Source organism: Callithrix jacchus, chromosome 1 (genome assembly GCF_049354715.1).
Source record: "Callithrix jacchus isolate 240 chromosome 1, calJac240_pri, whole genome shotgun sequence".
NCBI lineage: Eukaryota > Metazoa > Chordata > Mammalia > Primates > Cebidae > Callithrix > Callithrix jacchus.
In genome coordinates this window covers 132,141,994-132,163,930 of record NC_133502.1, presented here as the reverse complement: position 1 = coordinate 132,163,930, position 21,937 = coordinate 132,141,994, and the positions used below count along the sequence as shown (strand labels likewise).

Below are 21,937 nucleotides of genomic sequence, written 5' to 3'. Positions count from 1 at the left end.
AATAAAAAATAATGGCAAAAAATAAACTCATTTGCCAAAGGCATAAACAGACAGAGACATGTGCCTTAGGACAAGAAAACAAAAGCCATTTATGAATATTCCATACAAAACAAATTATGATTTGCAGAAGGTATGCAGAGAACTCTTATTCTTTATCTCCTGACAGCAGAGTGGAGCAGAAAGAGTTCTGCTAGGCTGAAGTGCTGCCACTGCCTGGCTTAACCCTGGTCTTGTTGCATCAGTTCCCAATAAACAGTTTTTTTTATCACAATCATGGGAATTGTGAATCTAATTCATATTTTTGGGCTGTCCTCCTTGGAAAGAGGTAAATGTTAGGAGGCTCTGATCAAACTTTGAAAATATTTTTAAAAACAAACTTAGTCTCTGCAAGAGGTTCATGATTAACTTGATATTTTACTTAAAATCTTGTGTTTAACATATATGATCCTTTTTTAATATATAGAAGGCAGATTGCTTTCAAATTAGTTCATACCCTCAAAATACAAAGAGCCATCACCATACAGAAAATAAAAAAGAGGAGTGTTGGAGGGAAGTGGAATTTGCATTCAGAATAATTCTGTGGTGGACATTTTATGTGTATCATTTCTATGAACCATGACAATCATTATATAAAGCAGGTATTTATTATCACACTACAAGTGATAAAATCAAAGCTCCTGAGACATTTTAATAAATAGCAAAATGTCCCATGCCTAGGAAGCTGCAGATAGTTTCAGTCCAAGTCAAAGCCAAATTACATTGTTTTTCTAGGAGCATTATATACTGAGAAGCCAAAAACAATTCCCAGACATGTGTACATGAATGAAAACATGGAACATCCTTTTTGGCAACCTTAGTTAAAGATCTTTAAACAAACGTTGAATTACCAACAGCAGGTTTTTAGGATCTGGCCTTTATTATTCAAACACAATTAACTCTTAAGTCCTAATTACCAGAACAAAGCCAGCTGCAGGAGAGAAAAGATTTAACTTATTCAAATTCAATAAATATGTAAGAGTAAGAAATTCACTCCTGGTTGATATTTTACTCTCTCTCTCTCTCAATTTTTTCAAAGTTACATAAATGAATATGTAAGAAGTTCACCATAGAAGCATTTTTGTAAACAGCGGCAATAGTAAGGTAAGTGGTCATATTTCCAATTCTGAAAGCAGTTAAAACAAACAAACTAGATAAAAACACAACACGAATAGATTTTAAAAGCGTAATGTGCAGTAAATTATGTAAAACAAAATTGTGTATATAAATTAAGCTATACATACCTAAAGCCTCACTATATATATTTACAAGAATGCATCCTAACTCAAGGACTCATATCCACATACCCTAGCCATTGAAGGAGCAAAAGATGTAGATAAAGAAAAATAAATAAATAAAACATGAAAGGGACCTCACACAGACCAATATTGTTGGTATGCTATGTGTTAAAAATGTTCAGCCAAATTAAACTGAAAGGAGTTAAATTGAACAACAAATAATTTGCAAAACAGGCAGTCCCCAGAATCACAGCAGATTCACAGAGACTCCAGCATAGCCACATGGTAGAAGAAAATTTGTGGACAGTAAGAGAAAAATGATGTACAGAAAATGGAAGTGAGGTACAAAACAAATGGATTAGTTACTACTCAGCATTTGCCTTATTTGAAAAGGGTTCAAACAGTTGGCTACATTTGATTGGGCAAAACTCGGTGATTGGCACTGGCATGGGCTACGGTTGGTTTAGACCTCCACTTGTTATAGTTCACAATGTACAGAAAAATCCTTTAGGCCAACCTTAAATATGTCAGGAGGCAGCTTTAGGCTAAACTGGATTTAACAATTCCCCACTTTTAGTCATTTTCTCAATTTTGAGAGGTTGTCTAAAACTTTAGTTATTGACGTCATTTTCACTATTGGTCTTGAAACCCACCGACAAACAGTAGAATAGTGGGTTTTGCAAAGGTAAGAAGAAGGACTTAGTAGAGGGTACCTCCTTATACTGGAATATCCTATTTGCAGGACAAAAACAAAACCTGGTTTGTTCTAGGATTTATGTGTTTCCTTAAACTCTTACTTTCATTATGTCACATTTAGCACAAGTGATTCCATTTTTGTGTGGTTTGGTCTGTTGGGGCCCAGTGCATGAGCAGAGTCTAAAACAATAGCCTACCATAATTTTGTTTAAACATTTCTCCTTTTTAAACTTAGGTGAAAGTGTGAAGGAAATTTGGGGCCTTAGCTCCAAGTTACCATCATTTCAGGTTTCCTATCTTAGCATGTAATTCATAGGTTATGATGTCTCATATTTTTCAGCTCTTGTCATTCCAGTTGAAGAATGACCATTTGACATTCTAGAGAAGCCTGTATTCAAACATTTAAAACATTTGAGAGAAGACAGCACACCTGGGAGATGATTATTATGGCTATTGGGAGCATAATAACACGAGTTTGGAGTATGTTCCTTACCCAGATATGGTTTGGCTCTGTCCTCAACAAATCTCATCTTTAATTGTAGCTCCCATAATTCCCAGGTGTTGTGGAAGGAAACTGGTGAGAGATAACTGAATCACAGGGGTAGTTTCCCCATACCATTCTCACAGCAATAAGTAAGTCTCACTGGATCTGATGGTTTTATAAGGGGTTTCTCTTTTCTCTTGGCTCTCATTCTGTTTTGCTTGCCACCATGTAAGATGTGCATTTTGCCTTCTAATATGATTGTGAGGCTTCCTCAGCCATGCAGAACTGTGAGTCATTAAACCTCTTTTCTTTATAAATTGCACTGTTTGGTTATGTCATTATCAGCAGCATGAAAACAGACTAATACAGTAAATTGGTACCAAAAGTTGGGTGCTGTTGAAAAGATACCAAGAATGTAGAAGTGATTTTGGAACTGGGGAACAGACAGAGGTTGAACCAGTTGGGGGGACTCAGAATAAGACAGAAAAATGTAGGAAAATTTGGAACTTTCTAGAAACTTGTTGAATGATTTTGACCAAAATGCTGATAATGATATGGGCAGTGAAATCCAGGTTGAGATGGTCTCAGATGGACATGAAGAACTTGTTGGGAATTGGAATAAAGGTGACTCTTGCTATGTTTCAACAAAGAGACCAAGAGCATTTTGCCCCTACCCTAGGGATTTGTGAAACTTTTAATCTGAGGGAGATAATTTAGGGTATCTGGTGGAAGAAATTTCTAAGGAGCAAAGCATTCAAGCAGTGACTCAGGTGCTGTTAAAGGCATTCAGTTTTAAAAAAGAAACAGACCATAAAAGTTTAGAAAATTTGCAGCCTGACAATGCAATAGAAAAGAAAAACTCATTTCCTGACAAAAATTTCAAGCTGGCTGCAGACATTTGCATTAATAATGAGGAGTCAAATGTTAATCACCAAGACAATGGGGAAAATGTCTTCAGGACATATCAGAGACCTCTGCAGCAGCCCCTCCAATCACAGGCCTGGAGACCTAAGAGGAAAATACAGTTTTGTGTGCCAGGCCCAGGCTCCATCTGCTGTATACAGCCTGGGGATGTGGTGTCCCGTGTCCCAGCTGCTCTAGTGATAGCTAAGAGAGGCCAAGGTACAACTCAGGCCACGGCTTTGGAGAATAGAAGCCCCAAGCCTTGACAGCTTCCATGTGCTACTGAGCGTGCAGGTACACAGAAGTCAAGAACTGAGGTTTGGGGACCTTTGCCTAGATTTCAGAAGATGTATGGAAATGCCTAGATGTCCAGGCAGAAGTTTCTTCCAGGAGTGGAGCACTCATAGAGAACCTCTGCTAGTGCAGTACAGAAGCGTAATGTGAGGTTGAAGCTCCCACACAGAGTCCTCACTTGGGCACTGCCTAGCAAAGCTGTGAGAAGAGGGCTACCACCCTCTAAACCCCAGAATGGTAGATCCACTGACAGCTTGTACCATGTGCCTGGAAAAGCCACAGACACTTAATACCAGCACATGAAAGCAGTGAGGAGAGAGGCTGTATTCTGCAGAGCAACAGGGGCAGAGCTTCCCAAGATCATGAGAACCCACCTTGTGCATTAGTGTGACCTGGATATGACACATCGAGTCAAAGGAGAGCAATTTGTAGCTTTATAATCCTGCTGGATTATAAACTTGCCTGGGGCCTTTAGCCCCTTAGTTTGGTCAATTTCTCCCATTTGAAATGAGTGTATTTATCCAATGCCTGTATCCATTGTATCTAGGACATAACTAACTTGCTTTTGGATTTTACAGACTTATAGGCAGAAGAGACTTGTCTTGTCTTAGATGAGACTTTGGACTGTGGAGTTTTAAGTTAATGCTGAAAAGAGTTAAGACTTTGGTGGACTGGAAGGCATGATTGGTTTTTAAATGTGAGTACATGAGATTTTGAAGTGGTCAGGGGTGGTACAATATGGTTTGGCTGTTTCCCCACCCTAATCTTATTTTTTAAATTGTGGCTCTTGTAATTCCCACATGTTGTGGGAGGAACCCAGTGTGAGATAGTTGAATCATGGGGGCAGTTTTTTCCATATAGTAATCATGGCAGTAAATAAGTCATATGAGATCTGATGGTTTAATAAGGGGTTTTTCCTTTTGCTTGGTGCTCATTCTCTCTTGCCTGCCACCATATAAGATGTGTCTTTCACTTTATGCCATAATTGTGAGGCCTTAGCAACCATGTGAAACTGTGAGTCCATTATACCTCTTTTTCTTTATAAATTACCCTGTCTGGGGTATGTCTTTATCGGTAACATGAAAATGGACTAATACAGTCTCTGTAAAACAAACCAGCTAATATTAAATAAATTAATAAATTAGCTCAATAGAGTCTACTCACTTAACTAAGCAGTTTCTTCATTAATCCACTACAACTGAATATCTATAATCTACATATAACATATTTATCCATAGGCACAAGTGCCAGCAGCTGCACAGGTACTTTTCTGTTTAGTCAATTCCATTATTTAGCATAACTTTCACAACATAATTTAAAGCCTATTGTGTAAATATAGCCATTACAGTAGAATCTGCTATATAGCACCTATCAAGAGGAATACATTTCAGATCATTGCCTCTTGTACTCTAAACCATGGAAAAAAGATCTTAAAAATGATGGCTTTCTAAAAGAGTGAAAGCCTTCTGGAAATGTTTTTTTTAACCCATCATGTAGGTTAAGAGGAATGAACCAGTGTTCTGTTTCTTACTGATTATGAGGCAGCATATGTACCATTAATGTTTCTCATCTAATACGTTTGTATCTTCATATTTTATCTAGCAAAGTATAAGTTTATCCATCTATAAGGCTGGCTGCAAAATCTTGCACAAATAAAATTATACACCATAAGTGCATATAATAAACCCTTTCTTTACTTCTCTTGCTCATAGAGGCATAAGAAAGGAAAAATATTTAAAGATAAGAGTCTCATGATAGCAGAGCAGTCTTGACCTGTGAACTTGAGAAGCTGTTCACATCAAAGATGCCATCTTTTTCTAAGAAGAGACTTCTCTGGTTAGCTTTATCTTAAGGATTCCAATGGGTGTACAGTTCCAAGAGTGTGGAAAGACCCTACTCAGTTGTGAGGTTGTGAACTCAAAGTTTAAGATCTTGAAGTTTTGTTGCAGTGTGGATGGCAAGGACAGTTTTTTTATGATGTTTTCAGAAGATCCAATATTCAGGTTCTAGATTGGGAAGGGACTGATTGTCCTTAGTGATCCATATAAAGCTTTCATTAGCTGGTGACAATATACTGTAGCATAATAAGCTAATGTTATAACATCAGCCCTCTTGCATGAGAGAGCTTATATACAACCAGGAAACATGCATAGAAAATGACAACTGAATAAAATCTCTCTAGAAATATTTAAATGGGCCACGAGGAAGCCAAATGTACCTGAAATTTTGATTGCCTTCCCAGGAATAGGGGTTTGACAAATTAAACATTAGTTATACACCATTTTAGCAAATTAGAAATCACTACATCAAGTTATATTTAATGTGGACCATCTTATCTTTTTCATGATGACCCATGAAATTCTGAACTATTAATAAAAACAGTTTTAAGTACTTGGGAAGGATAAGGCAACTTTCCTGATTCACTAGACTCCATGCTTAATATTAGGCTTATGTTCTCTTGAATATCAGTTGTTTTTCCAATAGGTGCATAACATTGATAATGGATTGGTTGTCATAAGTAATTTGACTTAGATATTGGAGTTTATTTAACTTGTATATCTAAACAATTTCAGTATTGGTTTATTTAGCATGAAAATATGGCTAAGTATTTCCTTGGTATTCAATTAATTTTTATTTGACTTGGGTTAGTTGTTTTATAAACCAGTTAGTCTTTTCATTCAAGTTTCAGGAATTCTTACCAAAACCAATTCTTGGGGAGTTGGGAGAATTGATGGAGAATTCTTACCTATGATATTATTTTAAACTTATTAGAAACCTGAATTCAAGAGTGTTTTTCAGGGTCCTTACCATCCTTTCAAGGACCTCCTAAAATATAACCGTATTCTAGGATTTTGCATGCTTGTGAAGTTTTCAGAAACCTGCATCAGCATTAAGCAAGTAATTGTAGAAATGACTTTAAATAGTTATAGTTAAAAAGACATTTGACTAGGAAATTCTGTCATTTCTGTGGTCTACAATAACTTAATAATCACAAATGTGATTGATAAGATACACTCAGACATATTAGAATTTTAGTAATCCCATAAAATTTTAGAACATATATTAATATCATTCACTAAAATATAACCTGAAGAAGATTAAACATTTTTTCTATTTTGACAATGCTTCCCATGTAACATGACTTAACATGTCAAAGAATCTGGTTTACCTCTCATTTGAATGCTTCAGGGTCCCTCTGTAGCATCCCAAATTTAGAAGTCAGAAAAGACAATTTTGAAGCTGAAATTTGATTTTGGGAGACCTATCAACTATGTTAAAGATTTAAAACACTTGATGTGACGAAATGGAATTCCAGTCACCATAGGTCACTCATTTAGCTAAAATGATGAGTCAAAATTTTTAAAAAGGCAAAAACCTTTGTTCATTGACAGAGGAAAAACTTAGCTTCCACAAAAATCTGTCTTCTTTTTCTCTTTTTTTATCTGTAGTTTGTTCAAAGGGCAAACAAAGATTTTTTATTATTCTTTAGTATTACATGAAAATCATGAAATCTTGTTCAAGAGAGCCAAATTTCATTCCTACATTTGTGTACTATTAATGTCAACCCAAATTTTTAATAAAAGCTTATAGACAAATCTATTCAATTTTTAATCATTTGACTATAAGATGAGATTCTCATAAACTTTTGTATCTGTTTACAAATTGTTGTTAAAGAATAGATCAGTGCTTTAAGAAAATTGTGTTTGATATAGTTTCAGAAGGAATGGAACCAGCTCCTCTTTGTACATCTGGTAGAATTTGGCTGTGAACCTGTCTGGACCTGGACGTTTTTTGGTTGGTAGGCTATTGATGGCTGCCTCCACTTCAGCCCTTGTTATTGGTCTATTCAGGGTTTCATCTTCCTCCTGGTTTAGTACAAATGTCTAGGAATTTATCCATTTCTACCTGGTTTACTGGTTTATGTGAGTAGAACTGTTTGTAGTAATATCTGATGGTAGTTTGTACTTCCAAGGGGTCAGTGATGATATCCCCTTTATCATTTTTTATTGCATTTATTTGATTCTTCTCCATTTTTTTTATTAATCTGGCTAGTGGTCTGTCTATTTTATTGATCTTTTTGAAAAATAAGCTCCAAGATTTATTGATTTTTTTGAAGGGTTTTTTTTGTGTCTCTGTCTCCTTCAGTTCTGCTCTGATTTTAGTTATCTCTTGTCTTCTGCTAGCTTTTGAGTTTTGTTGATCTTGCTCCTCTAGTTCTTTCAATTTTGATGATAGGGTGCCAATTTTAGATTTTTTCCTCTCTTCTCTGGTGGGCATTTATTGCTATAAATTTCCCTCTTGATACTGCTTTAAAGGTGTCCCAGAGATTCTGGTAAGTTGTGTCTTCATTCTGGTTGGTTTTAAAGAACATCTTTATTTCTGCCTTCATTTCATTGTTTATCCAGTCAACATTCAGAAGTAAGTTGTTCAGTTTCCAGGTGGTTGTGCGGGTTTGAATGTGTTTCTTGATCCTGAGTTCTAGTTTGATTGCACTGTGATCTGATAGACTATTTGTTATGATTTCTGTTCTTTTGTATTTGCTGAGGAGTGATTTGCTTCCAATGATGTCGTCAATTTTAGAGTAAGTGCAATGTGGTTCTGAGAAAAATGTATATTCTGTGGATTTAGGGTAGAGCATTCTGTGTATGCCTATTTGATCTGCTTGGTCCAGCTCTGCATTCAAGTCTTGGATATGCTTGTTAATTTTCTGTCTCATTGATCTGTCTAATATTGGCAAAAATGAGCAATGGGCCAAGGACTCCATGTTTAATAAATGGTGTTCGGAAAACTGGCTAGCAGTGTGCAGAAAGCAGAAACAGGACCCCTACCTTACATTAAAATTAACTCCAGATGGATCAAAGATTTAAACATAAAGCCTAACACCATAAAAACACTAGAGGAAAACGTAGGCAAAACCATCCAGGACGTAGGCATAGGCAAGGACTTAATGACTGAAACACCAAAAGCAATGGCAATAAAAGCCAGGATAGACAAATGGGATCTAATTAAACTCCAGAGCTTCTGTACTGCAAAAGAAATCATTATTAGAGTGAATCAGCAACCAACAGAATGGGAAAAAATTTTTGCAATCTACCCATCTGACAAAAGGCTAATATCCAGAATCTACAAAGAACTAAAACAGATATACAAAAAAAAAAAAAAAAAATCAAACAACCCCATTCAAAAGTGGGCAAAGGATATGAACAGACACTTTACATTACAAAAGAAGACATGCACGAGGCCAACACACATGTGAAAAAATGCTCATCCTCACTGGGCATCAGAGAAATGCAAATCAAAACCACACTGAGATATCATCTTATGCCAGTTAGAATGGAGATCATTAAAAAAGCGGGAGACAACAGATGCTGGAGAGGATGTGGAGAAACAGGAACACTCTTACACAGTTTGTGGGAGTGTAAATTAGTTCAACCGTTGTGGAAGACACTGTGACGATTTCTCAAGGATCTAGAAATAGAAATTCCATTGGACCCAGCAATCCCACTATTGCATATATACCCCAAGAACTGCAAATCATTCTAGTGTAAAGATGCAGGCACATGTATGTTCACTCCAGCCCTGTGTACAATACCAAAGACCTGGAACCAACCCAAATGCCCATTGATGATAGACTGGACAAAGAAAATGTGTTATATATACACCATGGAGTACTATGCAGCCATAAAAAATGATGAGTTTGTGTCCTTTGTAGGGACTTGGATTAATCTGTAAACCATCATTCTCAGCCAACTGACCCAAGAACAGAAAGCCAAGCACTGTATGTTCTCACTCATAGGTGGGTGTTGAACAACAAGAACACGTTGACTCAGGGAGAAGAGCATCGCACACAGGGGACAGTTGGGAGGGTAGGGGAGAGACAATGGGGGTTGGAGAGTGAGGGGACGGTGGTAAGGGTGGTGAGGGTGGGGAGGAATAACATGGGGAGAAATGCCAGATATAGTATGCTACAGTAAAATAAATAAATAAATAAATAAAAAGAGATTGCAAAAGCTAAAAAAAAAAAAAAAAAGAAAATTGTTTTGGCTTTTATTTCAATATTCAATTTTCAGATAACCAAATAATAGCTTTTTAAATTTAGTTAGTATGTTGACAGACAAAATTTCTTTTACAAGATTAATTTGTGCAAACCTTTCCATAACTTGTTCAAACCCTTAGGTTTATCTTACCTAATTTAAAATAATCCTTTAACCCTCTTAACGAGGCAAAAATTTAATTTCCATGCCTTCTTAATAATATTTTCAAAAAACAATTTGCTTTTCTTACATACTTGCATGTAAAGCTGCTTTTCAGTGATCTCAGTTACATGTTATAATGATAATCTTAGCCATTTTTACTTTTGTTGCATAAGTTTCCTTCCACAAATCCTTTTATTGCTTACACAGACCATCTGTAACTTGCCTAGACTTTCTAACCTATTCTAAACATTCCTCTTCTTAAACAACCATTTATTTTACTTTAGGACAGGGATATGCAAGATCCTTTCTTATATAAACTTTCTTTTTTTAAAACCTTCTTTACATGGCTAATTGCATATGTCCCTAGGCCTTATCCAGAATCTAATATTTCCAGGGTAGGTACATTGAACAAATTTCAAAAGTCAAAGAAGTTTATGACCTCAAAGCAATTAGCAAACCTAATATATTTGTTTAATATAATTTAAACAAAATATCATTATTTTACCAATAATCTTTTAAATATTTTTATTTCCCAAAGATTATTAAAGTTGCATGAACTAAAAGGCATTATGGTTTTTATTTTTTCAAAATATTTGATTTAAGCACCTATTTTAAGCTAACTAATTACAGTTCTTTTATATAAACATTGCACACACTATATATGTATGTGTGTGTGTCTGTGTATATACACAGACACACACACATACATATATATATATATTTATGTACAGATAGAAGAAGATTCAGAAGTTGTAAGATTTTTCATTAGCCAATTTTAAATTTTTTTAATGCAAAAGAGATCTCCAGAAATTAAGGGTATTATTTCCATGTTTACACCAGATCCTGGATCCCAAAAAGAGGGAATCAGCTTACCTCCCATGGGAGTCTTATCTCTCAGTTGGAAGTTGGGGACATTTCCATAAATTCAAGATGGCTAAGAGCATTATTCTCAGATACAAATGTGCAGAGCTGAGTCTATCCCACCATAACTACCATTAGACATCCCCAAAAGTATATTTCCTACCTAATTATTATATACAAATGCTATCTCATAATACAAAATATTTTCTGGTACTCCTAAAAGTCAAAAACATCAGATAATTCAGTGCAAAATGGAACAGAGCCTTAGATTTTGAGAGGGTTCTATCTGCTTTTAATTCCTGACATTTCATGAGGAAAACAGATGTTTTCCCCAAAATAAGATCTGAGGTGCTTCCTCTGTTTTTCCCAAAGAGTCCCAGGCTGACCTTGAATATCTGCCTTTAATTGAGTTGACTTTTAATCACAGAACTTCAAAAGTCCTTTTAAATCTCTTATTACCTGACTTTAGGAAAGCCAAATGGCTAATATTTCTGTGCTCAGAAAGGAAAACTGAAGATGGTTCATGGAGTGGATGAGAATCAACAAATGGCAAAATTCATGCTGTTATCAAACCAGAAAGGACTCACTCTCTATGTCTGGAATTGAATGAGGTCTGCCACTGTAAAACAGCAGAGATAAAAAGAAAGTACTGCCACATGGTTACAGGGTCAAGCTCCCAAGGACATAAGGCAAGATGGAGCCCTCATCCAGTTTCTTTCTTTCTTTTTGTTCCCCTTCAAAGACCTGCAACAAAGTTTCTAACTGACCAGCTTGCTGGGCCATCTTGAACAGTGAATTTATGGGGTCTTAGAACAGCATTCTATCCTAAGGCACCTCTCTTTAAACAGAACAATACAGAAAGACACACAAAGCACAGCAGGTTTGCTACAGCTTAAGATTAGCCCCATGAATCCTTTTTCCCATTTATCAAAACTACAGAGGAGATAAACAGTGATTTTTACCATTCGTTCAACTGGATTGCACAGTGATAGAGAGAGAGAAAGAAAGAGGAAAGAGGGAGGTCAAAACTGACTGGTTCAAAATTCTTACCCTTTTGCTGGCATGCCAGGCTTTTGGGTCTCCTTTTCCTGAGAGGCTCTAGTGACCCAGCTAGCTGCACCACAACCCTGGGGTCCAAGCAGCAACACGAAGGAGAATTATCTTTTTCCATTTTGTCCAGAGAAAAATACATGTGACAAAACATAGACATTAGCCACTCTGCTTAGTACTCAAATAGAATTGGCAAGGCTCAAACTTGCTTCTTATTGGGTCCTGTCATCTTTAATCCATTTTTAACCAAGAAGGACTTTATTGAGGAGTGGGCCTCTAACCCAATCCCATCCTTTACTCAGGTAAAATGTACCCCATTACTTACCCAAAGTCAGCCACTTGGTGCTGCAGTCTATTTCCTTTGAATTGGGACAGAAACTAAATTAAAAAGGTCAGCAAATTTAATATTTGAGAGCTTTCATTTTTAAATGCACTTCAATGTGTTGTTTCTTCAGAAAGTTCCACGATAAGTTCTCTTTAGTGATATTTTGCCATTTTCACGACTTTGCTGTTTTCTATGTCTAATGTATAAACTGGAAGGAACTCAGTTTTTCAGAAATTAAGGATTCCATTTTAACCTAAAATATTGGGTTTACTCTTAGATTTCCTTGATTAACTTAATCGGTGATTTTTCCCCCTACCTAACTGCACAGGAAAAATGAAGCAGAGAGATAGAACACAAAACTCCCTGTGAATTTTCAAAATCCAAATTTTATAACCCCTACAATATTATTACTGTTTACTACCAGATTTTTTCTTAGTTAGATGTAAGAGGCCTCTAACTGGATCCAAGCCAGTTAATTACCATATCAAATATCATCATGAAACCAGTCCATTTCTATCATGGCTTCCAAACCCAATTTGGATCAGAAATTTGCTCACTGAAACTCAAAGAGCTTAAAACACAAATCTCTGGAGCCCTAAAATCTGCAAGAAAGTACCCATAATCCCCAGCCACTCTGAGAGATCAATGGACACAAATGGGTCTTTGTAAGTATCTTGCTGTTTCATTCAGTGCTCCTGGGGGTTGCTAAAAGCTCTACTTTGGATTACACTGCTTCCACCATTTGTTAAAAAACCAACTTCAGTTGAATTAAATGTAATGGAGTTTACTGGGAGGTAGAGATTGCAGTGAGTGGATATCTTGCCATCCACTCCAGCCTGGGTGACTCAAAAAAGTAAATAAATAAATGTTATGAAGTTTAGTTGAACAATGAACAATTTGCAGATTGGGCAGCCCCAAATCACAGCAGACTCAGAGACTCCAGCATAGTCACGTGGTGGAAGAAAAGTTACGGACAACAAAAAGAAAGTGATGTACATAAAATGGGAAAAAAGTAGAGAAACAACTGGATTGTTTACAGCTCCACATTTTCCTTATTTGTTCTGAACATGGTTTGAACAGTTGGCTACATTTGATTGGCCAAAACTCAGTGATTGGCACAGGTGTGGGCTACCGTTGGTTTACATCTCCAATTGCAAGAGTTCAAAATGTACAGAAAAAACAATTAGGCCGAACTTAAATATGTAAAGAGGGAGCCTTAGACTATACTTGATTAAATATATGAAAGTCAGCCTTGACTAATTCAACTTTCCTCACTATAAGTTCATATTTTCTAAAGAAATAAATAATGCCATACTTTTCAGCTGGTATCTGAGGAGTCTGAAGATTGAATGTGCTTTCGTAAAAGTCTAGAAATGAACACAGTTTACACAATTAGAAAATATAATAGTATTATTTGCTAGAAATGTTACTTTCTAAATGTATGGCTTTCTGTTTTAAATAAGACTAATATTAAAAGAAAAAAATCACTCAGTTTTAATGCTATAGTGTGAAAGAAAGTTCATAGCAGATTTACAAATTCAGATGTCACTTCCATTGAGAACAAAGTCAAGAATACATTTGCTAATTCTTTCATTAATTTGATTAATAGTCACAGATCTTTGAAATTTGAACATGATTTATCTCATACAGACAGTTTGGGTTATTAAATTGAGTAGAAAACCACAAATTTTTACTTTCATTATATCACAAAGTCATCATGAAAAGGAACTATACTCAGACTCTTTAAATGTACATTAATAACAGCTCTAAAGAGGTTATTAATTAAAACATCTGGTTAAGCAGACCACACGTGTGCATTTCTATAGCTTATTTAGTGCCAACAAAGGGTAGAAATGTTTATGATGCTAAATATTTCCAGGAGGATATGGAGTTCAACTAATAGTAAATAAAACATGATTAAAATCAGAACTCCTTCCCATGGAAACCAAAACTGTCTGTTGAGTGTAATGGTTTCCGGTTGTCTTACAAAAGGTAATTTAACATATTTTTCAGGATAGTTATAAACAAATTAAGATTTTATCCAAACAGTTATTTATTTTCAACATATGTTGAAGTAAATATATTTGTGAATGTCTTAATTAAGTTCATGTACCTAAAGTCAGCTTGGGCAAAGTAGATGTACAGAGCATATTGAAATTGGGAATGAGAAGAAAAACTAACAGTTGGGGAGTTGGAACACTAAGCAGTACACAGACAAAAACAAAAATGAAACCCATATCAGAATAAGTATTGCTTCCTAGGCAAAACTGGTTAAACATTTTCATGATTTTTGAAGGGAGGGAGCAGAAAAAAAGTTTAGAATAATATCACAAAGCTATATTTATTTCATACAAACATTTCCAGCATAAAAGACCAATAAAGTACACAATTTCCATTTGATAGCATGAGCTTACTAATTCCCAACTATTTTAAGAAGTTTCACTAAAAGTCCTGTATTAAAGAAAAGTTTCTGTTTCTAAATTTAGAAATTCTTATAAACTCATGATTTTGAATTAATTAAATACTCTGCAAATGAGCATCCAAAGTTTTGGTGGCTTCAGTTGTCACACCAGAAAAGAAGTGAGCCCAGTAGAATGCTAATTTTATGTCTGAAAAAAGCAAGAGTAAAATTTTAGCTTTATATGTGTCAAGAAATTAGACTTAAGTAGATCAAAGAGGTAATTATATGATAAAAATGATATAGCTTCATGAATTATGTAATGAAAGATTGCTCATTCAATTTATGGCATATTGTATATGCTATTAAATTATTACTCCAAAAACCACCTTATATAAAATTATATGTGATATATGTGTATCTTACACAAATATGTGCATGCATACATAAATATAAATAATATAAATATATATATAAATGCATAGAGAAAGGGAATATAATTTCCAATGTTGAAATATAGCATACATTATTTAAATCTAGTATAAAAGTTTAAAATATTCCTCTTTCTGATATTCAACAATATAATTTTGCAACTTCATGATTCAGCATTATTATAATACATTCCATACACATAGATGTTTACCATAACATAAAGAGAACCATAGTTCAATAATATATTTAATTTTATCAAATATAGAATAATTTGAAAGGTCAATTTTAAGCATTTCAAAAATGGTGAATTGTGGGTGTATATTTTTCTCTGCTCTTTGAAATGACTTTTATGCTTTCTTATTTGTATGAATTTCTGTCTTTCTGCGAATGTGCATGTATGTTTTCATGTGTGTGTCTAAATATTTGAATATATGTTTATGGGAGTAAAATACTGGATTACTAAATGGGTTTGATTAATTTGTGAATTGCAAGAATAACCTAATATTTTTACCCATTGATTAAATATGCATATTAAAGAATATTTGTATCACCATAAAGAATTAAAAAGTAACTTCATACTATAAAATTATATATAGCAATAAATGCCCACATGAGAAGCAAGGAAAGAGCTAAAATTGACACCCTATCTTCAAAATTGAAAGAGCCAGAGTAGCAAGATTAAAAAAACTCAAAACGTAGCAGAAGACAAGAAATAACTAAGATCAGAGCAGAACTGAAGGAGATAGAGACACAAAAAACCCTTCAAAAAAATCAAGAAATCCAGGATCTGATTTTTGAAAAAGATCAACAAAATAGACAGACCACTAGCCAGATTAATAAAAAAGAAAAGACAGAATAATCAAATAGATGCCATAAAAAATGATACAGGGGATATCACCACAGATTCCACAGAAATACAAACCATCATCAGAGATTATTACAAGCAACTTTATGCACATAAACTAGTAAACCTGGAAGAAATGGATAAATTCCTGGAAACTTGCATCCTCTCAAATCTAAACCAGGAAGAAGTTGAAACCCTGAATAGACCAATAACAAGGGCTGAAGTTGAGGCAGCATTAAGAGCCTACCACCCAAAAAAAGCCCAGGTCCAGATGGGTTCACAGCCGAATTCTACCAGACATACAAAGAGGAGCTGGTACCATTCCTTCTCAAACTATTCCAAACAATCCAAAAAGAGGGAATCTTTCCCAAATCATTTTATGAGACCAAAATCATCCTGATACCAAAACCTGGCAGAAACTCAGCAAGAAAAGAAAACTTCAGGCCAATATCCATGATGAACATAGATGCAAAAATCTTCAATAAAATATTGGCAAACTGATTGCAACAGCACATCAAAAAGCTTATCCACCATGTTCAAGTAGGCTTCATCCCAGGGATGCAAGGCTGATTCAACATACACAAGTCTATAAATGTAATCCACCACATAAACAGAACCAAAGACAAAAACCACATGATTATCTCAATACATGCAGAGAAAGCCTTTGACAAAATTCAACAACCTTTTATGCTAAAATCCCTCAATAAACTAGGTATCGATGGAACATATCTCAAAATAATAAAAGCTATTTATGACAAACCAACAGCTAATATCATACTGAATGGGCAAAAACTGGAAGCATTCCCTTTGAAATCTGGCACTAGACAAGGTTGCCCTCTCTCACCATTCTTATTCAATATAGTATTGGAAGTTCTAGCCAGAGCAATCAGGCAAGAAAAAGAAAGGGTATTCAAATAGGAAAGGAGGAAGTCAAATTGTCTCTGTTTGCAGATGACATGATTGTATATTTATAAGACCCCATTGTCTCAGCCCAAAGTCTCCTGAAACTGATAAGCAACTTCAGCAGTCTCAGGATGCAAAATCAATGTGCAAAAATCACAAGCATTCCTATACATCAATAACAGACTTAAAGAGACCCAAATCAAGAATGAACTGCCATTCACAATTGCTACAAAGAGAATAAAATACCTAAGAATACAACTAACAAAGAACATAAAGGACCTCTTCAAGGAAAACTACAAACCACTGCTCAAGGAAATAAGAGAAGACACAAGAGATGGAGAAACATTCCATGTTCATGGTTAGGAAGAATCAATATTGTGAAAATGGCTATACTGCCAATGTAATTTACAGATTCAATGCTATCCCCATCAAGCTACCAATGACCTTCACTGATCTGGAAAAAAACACCTTAAACTTCATATGGAACCAAAAGAGAGCCTGCATAGCCAAGTCAATTCTAAGCAAAAAGAATAAAGTGGGAGGCATCAGACTACCTATACTACAAGGCTACAATAATCAAAACGGCATGGTACTTGTACCAAAACAGAGATATAGACCAGTGGAACAGAACAGAGGCCTCAGAGGCAACACAACACATCTACAACCATCTGATCTTTGACAAACCTGACAAAAAAAAGCAATAGGGAAAGCAGTCCCTATTTAATGAATGGTGTTGGGAAAAGTGGCTAGCCAGAAAGCAGAACCTGGGCCCCTTCCCGACATCTTACACTAAAATTAATTCCAGATGGATTAAAGACTTAAACATACCATCCTGGTCAACATAGTGAAACCCCATCTCTACTAAAAATACAAAAAATTAGCTGGGCATGGTGGCATGTGCCTGTAATCCCAGCTATTCAGGAGGCTGAAGCAGGAGAATTGCCTGAACCCAGGAGGCAGAGGTTGCGGTGAGCCGAGATCATGCCATTGCACTCCAGCCTGGGTAACAAGAATGAAACTCCATCTCAAAAAAAAAAAAAAAAAAAAGACTTAAACATAAGGCCTAACACCATAAAAACCCTAGAAGGATACCTAGACAAAACCATTCACAACATAGGCGTAGGCAAGGACTTCATGACCAAAACACCAAAAGCATTGGCAACAAAAGCCAAAATAGACAAATGGGACCTAATCAAACCCCACAGCTTCTGCATAGCAAAAGAAACAGTCATTAGAGTGAATCAGCAAGCAACAGAATGGGAAAAAATTTTTGCAATCTACCCATCTGACAAAGGGCTAATATCCAGAATCTACAAAGAACTAAAACAGATTTACAAGAAAAAAACAAATAAGCCCATTCAAAAGTAGGCGAAGGATATGAACAGACACTTTACAAAAGAAGACATACACGAGGCCAACAAACATGAAAAAATGCTCATCCTCACTGGGCCTTAGAGAAATGCAAATCAAAACTGCATTGAGATACCAACTCATGCCAGTTAGAATGGCGATCATTAAAAAATCTGGAGACAACAGATGCTGGAGAGGATGTGGAGAAATAGGAGCACAATTACACTGTTGGTGGGAGTGTAAATTAGTTCAACCATGTGGAAGACAGTGTGGCGATTCCTCAAGGACCTAGAAGTAGAAATTCCATTTGACCCAGCAATCTCATTACTGGGTATATATCCAAAGGATTATAAATTGTTCTACCATAAGGACACATGCACATGAATGTTCATTGCAGCACTGTTTACAATAGCAAAGACCTGGAACCAACCCAAATGCCCATCAATGATAGACTGGACAGGGAAAATATAGCACATATACAGCATGGAATACTATGCAGCCATAAAAAACAATGAGTTCGTGTCCTTTGTAGGGACATGGATGAACCTGGAAACCATAATTCTCAGCAAACTGACACAAGAACAGAAAATCAAACAGCGCATGTTCTCACTCATAGGTGGGTGTTGAACAATGAGAACACATGGACACAGGGAGGGAAGCATCACACACTGGGGTCTGTTGGGGGTAAATAGGGGAGGGACAGCAGGAGATGGGGAGTTGGGGAGAGATAACATGGGGAGAAATGCCAGATATAGGTGATGGGGAGGAAGGCAGCAAATCACACTGCCATGTGTGTACCCATGCAACAACCTTGCATGTTCTTCACATGTACCCCAAAACCTAAAATGCAATTAAAAAAAAAAGAAAAAAAAACTAACAAAAATAAATGGCCACCTAGTAGAACTGGGGTTAAAACAACACACATACAAAAAAACAAAAAACAGAAAACTAAAACAAAATAAATAAATAATAAAATTATAAACAGTCAACATTGTAAAATTATCAATAGGGTCACATACATTAAAATAGAAAATATCAAAAAGTGAAATTTAATATTTGGTAGAATCAAATACTTATTATTCACTTAAAGTATCATTAATGTAAAACACATAAAGAAAACTATTCTATATATAGCCATTTTATATCTATATTTTCTCCTGCTAACATAAAATCAGATTACTAAGCAGAAAAAAGCCAATATTTTAATATGACTGACTTGTTTATTCATCCTACATTTATTGAAACCTAGTAGCAAAACTGAAATCATGCCACTTCTCCACTTTAAATATTTAAATTTCTGTTGTGTTTTAAGTAAATCCTAAATCTTTTACTTTGAACTGTAAAATCCAGCAATATTTAGCCACTGCCAATGTCTCCATACTCTCTTCCCTTTGATCAATAACTTCAGATACATTGGAGTTTTCTCAGTTTCTCAAAAGAGACAGGTTCTTTTCCTCCTTAGGACTTTTTCATAAGTTGTACCTTTGCTTTTTCCAGCTCCACCTATGGCTACCAATAGACCAATCAGCATTCACTTACTCCCTTCTGAGCTTATACAAATCCTGGACTCAGACTCACACAGATGTTGGGACTATCACCTGCAGAGAGGAACAGCTCACTGGGGGTCTCCTCTCCTCTGTGACCTGGACACTTGTCAGTTCCTCTGAGAGCTAAACAATCTTCATTTCACCTTCACCATATTAGATTCTTCTCATAATTAAGGTTTTGACTTAACTAATCCCTCTTTAAAGTAGGGATTTCCCATCAACCTTATATAAATAAGTTGCTCCCTATAGTAAATGCTATAGTGTATCACTGAGACTGCCCTTAAAATTGAAGCACTTGTTTATGCATTTCAAAAAGATAGTGGTTGACAGCTTCATTTCTGCTTTGAAAATTATTCCTAGCTGAAGAGAGATGCTCTACCCAAGGCTGTTATTGATTGAAGGAAGCTGTCATTCAATGACTGGTTGATGCAGAGGTATAAAAATCCAAGCTTATTCTAGGATCACTCTGGAGGGCTGCCCCAGCTTTGCAGCTCACTGTCTGATTTACTGAGGTCTTCATTATGAGTGTAGCAGAGTACAGTATTTCCTACTGCCCAGTTGTCTGCTTAACGTCACCAGCAATTATTTCAAGAATATTCCCCAAAAGCTTTCCATGCTTTCATATCAGAGGCTGTTTCCTGAAGAATCTGAGTACAGGAAGAGCACCAGAGAACATGGGGTGGTTCTATCTAGGCCAACATTGAAAGTAGAAGATACAGTCTTGGAATTGGGTTCATTCATAGAAATACAATGATAGAATTTCAAAGTATTTGAGGCCAGGATAGCATTTAACTGTCAAAAGACAAGGGGCACAAGTATTTTTAAATAATATGTTGCAGTGGTAGTCAATGAAGACTTACTCACAGAAATAGTTAGTGAAAACTGTACCTTTATGACTGTACTACTTAAGAAGGGATAACCAAGAAACTAAGGTAAATTGCCAAAAATAAAAACTAGACCAGTTGCTAACACCTGAACCCACTACTCAAATAAGAGTCTGAGTTCTGGAAGAAAGAATGCTGTTACCCATTGGCAAGTATATGTAGTAATGATTTATTCAGTGTTTTTCCAAAGTCATTTACATAAACATTCACTGGAGAAAGAATAATACTCAAATATTTTAAGAATTTAAACACATTTCTTGTACTTTCCTTAGAAAACTAATAATTTACCAACAAATAATCACAATGCAGATTCAATATGAAACATTATATTTTGTGGCGTCTATATATGTGTTAACCAGAAGAAACATAGTCAATCCAGCTTGAGAGTACTGCTCAGAAATGGAGAAGATTCTTTGATAATGGCATTGACAATGACTTTAAAACTATCAGAGACATTCACAGCAGCCTCTCCCAACATAGGCCTCAAGGCCTGTGAGGGAAGAATGGTTCCATGGGCTGGGCCCAAGGCCCCACTATTGTGTGCAGCCTTGAGACATTGTTCCTGGCATCCTGGGTGCTTTAGCTCCCAGTTCTGTATGGAGTATGTGGCCTGGAATAAGAACCTGTGGTGCTTTTTCCAGTTCCACCTATGGCCACCCATAGACCAATCAGCATGCACTTCCTCCCCTCTGAGCTTATACAAATCCTGGACACAGTCAGACTCACACAGATGTTGGGACTGTCACCTGCAGAGAGGAACAATCCACTGTGGGTCTCCTCTCTGCTGAGAGCTAGACTACCGGCCTGCAGAAAGGAGCTACTCACTACAAGTCTCCTCTCTGTTGAGAGCTGGACACTCATCAGGATGACCTTCCTGCAGAAAAGAGCTACCCACTTTGGGTATCCTAAGTGCTGTTTTGTCACTCAACACCCTCCAGTTTTCTGTGAACTTCATTCTTTCCAGATGTGAGACAAGAACTCGGGACCCAATGAATGGTGGGAAGCTGTGACACAAGCAGGTGTGAAACATGCCCCCCTGCTTGGCAAGTTCTGAGTGACGAGAAAGAGAGAAGAGCTGTGGCCCTTTTTGGAGCTCAGATCTAGGGGTTCCATGAACCAGGGCTGTGACACCCTCTTTATGGCTCTGTGGTTGCTGGCATCTCCAAGTTTCTACGTCCCGCAACGTTCCCCTTATCCAGATGCAGGTGGCCACAGTGAAAGTCATGTGCAGTATATCTAGTCTTGTTAAAGCCTCACATGGAGCTGCAACTTGGGCCAGTGCCTGGAGCTTCCCACCTCACCGCAACAGCCAGAAAGCCTGACTATGCACAGTGGCCAGAACCTACACTTACTCACACAGCCCTTACTGCTCCATGCCTGGCTCACCCTTTACAGGTGTGGGATCCAAACACAGCCTGCCATGCCGAGTGGGTGGAACAATCCCACTGGGCACGAGCAATACTCAAGCAGAAGGTGCCATCAGCACAGAGGTTTC

At 36.4% G+C, this 21,937-nt stretch overlaps 1 long non-coding RNA gene across 2 annotated transcripts in view; it reads left to right on the top strand.

Annotated features, from left to right (window-relative positions):
* Positions 1 to 21,937, top strand: part of LOC144579354 (uncharacterized) — a 99,332-nt gene that overhangs the window by 53,776 nt on the left and 23,619 nt on the right. Inside the window, exon 2 of one of the 2 annotated variants that reach the window (XR_013526777.1) lies at positions 1,076 to 1,140. This is a non-coding gene — a long non-coding RNA (uncharacterized LOC144579354). Of the gene's footprint in view, positions 1 to 1,075; positions 9,501 to 21,937 lie in introns of those variants that run through there. The other variant, XR_013526778.1, reaches the window with a different exon arrangement.